Source organism: Chrysochloris asiatica, unplaced genomic scaffold (genome assembly GCF_000296735.1).
Source record: "Chrysochloris asiatica unplaced genomic scaffold, ChrAsi1.0 scaffold00432, whole genome shotgun sequence".
Taxonomy (NCBI): domain Eukaryota; kingdom Metazoa; phylum Chordata; class Mammalia; order Afrosoricida; family Chrysochloridae; genus Chrysochloris; species Chrysochloris asiatica.
Window position 1 is genome coordinate 1,033,188 of NW_006408950.1, and position 3,113 is coordinate 1,036,300.

Below are 3,113 nucleotides of genomic sequence, written 5' to 3' on the forward strand. Positions count from 1 at the left end.
GAAAGTTGGACAATGAATAAGGCAGACCATAGAAGAATTGATGCATTTGAGTTATGGTGTTGGAGAATAATAAAGTACCATGGACTGCCCAAAGAACAAACCAAGCTGTGTTGGAAAAACTACAGCCAGAAGTCTCCTTGGAGGCTAGGATGGCCAGACTTAGTCTCTCATACTTTGGACATATTATCAGGAGGGACCAATCCCTGGAGAAGGATATCATGTTTTATAAAGTGGAGGGTCTTAGAAAAAGAGGATGATCCCCCAATGAAATTGATTGGCACAGTGGCAGTAGCAATGGGCTCAAGTGTGATTGTGAGATTTATAGGACCAGGCAGTGTTTCATTCTGTTGTACATAGGGTCACTATGAGATGGTACCAACTCTATGGCACCTAAAAACAAGCAAGTTACAAAAACCACAAAGGAGAGTCCAGAGGCTCCTGCCTTCATTGTAGCAGAGACAATTCACCCCCTGTATCATACTGCTCCTGTCTGTAATAATGCAATAAAACAGAAACAATCCACTTAGAAGGTAAAAGAACTTGAGGATTTGTGATAAACTTAGTTTCTAGGCTGACCAGTGGGCTAGCAAAGGACTAGGCAGCATTTTGTCTTTGTGCGTGTGGTCATCATGACTCGGGGGCCAACTGGAAAGCTGCCACCACCACCATATCGATAGGCTCAGGAGGAAGAGAAGAGCAAATAATGAAATAAGAGTTCTTAATAGTTGGTGTCTGTGTGTGCATATGAGATGGGGCACACAAGGGGCAGGTAGAGGGCTGGATAGGGTGAAGCAAGAAGGGAAGGAGGGACCGGACATTGGCACTGATGTTCTAAAACCTGATAGAAGGAACAATGACAACTGACACCAGGAACATTAACACATGACCCAGAAATGCAGGGCTCTTCAAGATAAAATACAGTTCCCATCCTGAGGTATTCTGGTACATGTCATTCTTCACAGAACACCACAGCTAAATCAGAGACTGACAGCAGGCAGGCACTTCATCTAGAATCCCAGAGGACATACATTTCTAATTGTAGCTGGATTCTGAGCTCTGAGGATTTTAGCCTTAACCGACACTTAAGCAAGAAGGAGAATATATTAGTTTGTAAAACACCTACATTCCTCCAAAGAAGATCCTCTTGCTGCTCTTGCCCTCTTGCCCCCATTCTCCTGCAGGACGCTATTAAAGGGAAGCACTCTGTGACTAGAGTCATATGATGTCATTGCTGACTCTACTTCTGTGATAGAAATGCCACACCACTGCACTGGGGTTTATATTTAGCCCCCCCCCCAAAGCTGAGTAATCAGAAATAGCATAGAAAGACTGCTCTATTTTAACCAAAAGTTTGCATATTATTTAGGAAATCATACCTGGAAGTGACAGAATTCTATCTTGGAGAGAAGGGAAAGACATCAAGAAGATTGGTTGTTGTTGTTAGATGGCATTGAATCAGTTCCGACCCATAGTGACCCTGTGCACAACAGAATGAAACACTGCCTGATCCTACACCATCCTCACGATTGTTGCTACCATTGTATCAATCCACATGATTGGGGTCTTCCTCTTTTTCGCTGTCCCTCCACTTTATCAAGCATTATGTCCTTCTCCAGGGGCTGGTCCCTTCTGACAACATATCCAAAGTTTGAAAGATGAAGTCCTGCCTTCCTCCCTTCTAAGGAACATTCTGACTGTGCTTCATCCCAAACAGAGTTGTTTCAAGCTAAAAGAAGTTGACTTCAACCTTTTTTGTTTAAAATGATGTTATTTATTGGTCCTTTTGTAAGAATTTTCATTTTCTTTACACTGAAGTGCAATTCATACTGATGTTAGTAGCCTTTGAGCTTCATCAAAAAGAGTTGTAGAAATGACCAAATTCCTGAATGTAATGCAAGTGGGTTGAATTAGACATGTGCCAACCTGCTAAATTCGGACGGAGATGACCATTGAAAATAAATCCCTTTACTCCATTCACAGCGGTTGTTCACGAGCATCTCCAACAGTCATTTTCTGAAGTCCCACTGCACATCATTCAAGCAGTCCATGTATATTGTCTGAGCCTGAAGCCTGTCTCAGGACAATCCCAGAATCTTTCCGAGTATGTCAGCACACATAGAGCCTGGCCAGGGGATGCCAGGTGCTGATCTAATGATTTTACTTAGCTGTCACAAGCCAGGAAGTAGTTAACTTCATTGACGTTCACTCAGAAGTACAGAAAGGCACAGGGATGCCTCAAGTGGTAGAAAAGGGCCTTGAATTCAGGTCTGGTCAACTCTAAAGCCTTTAGTCTCTCTTAGCCTCTCTTTGCCTACAAGGCCTCCCTTTAGTATTCCCTTTCTTGAGCACAGGGCATGGCAGGATGACCAGAAAGCAAGAACCAGAGTCCAGCCTGGAGCACAGCAACTGGACAACGCTGCCCCTTTAGGAGCAAACCTTATTGTGAGTCGTTCTTCCCGGCAGACCTTTCCCGAGCCTCCTCTGGCTCAGCCACTGATGTTTCAAAGTTGGATGTGAGTTTCGACTTTCTCTTAGGGTACAGTCATTACTTCCAACAACAGCTGAGAACTCAGGATGGTCCCAGCACGCCACACAGATCACCTCACTGTCCCCTGACAACCACCGTGGGAACTACCAACTGTTCTTAAAGATGAATATCACACTTGGTTAGTTTTTAAAATTGCAGCTAGATAGCAGTGACCAGCTGCTATCTAGTTAATTGTGACTCACAGTGGCCCCAGAAGTGTAAGAGTAGAGTAGCATTGTGCTCCACAGGGTATTCAGTGGCTGATTTTCAAAAGCAGTTCACGAGGCCTTTCTTCTGAGATGCCTCTGGGGACTCTAGAACCTGCAACCTTTTGGTAAGCAATTGAGTGCGTTAATGGCCTGCACCACTCAGGGAGATGACCTTGTGTGTGTGTGTGTGTGTGTGTGTGTAGAGGGCTCCTATGAACTGTCTCCCCTGCTTTTATTCTCCGTACTGGCAGGAGGGCACCGGAGGCCCAGGGTAGGTAGCCCCTAGGATCTGCAGAACAACACTGCAGAAGGGACTGTTGGCCTCTTTGAAAGTCTCATCTTTTTTTTTTTTTTTAATCTCAAGGGTTGTTTTTTAT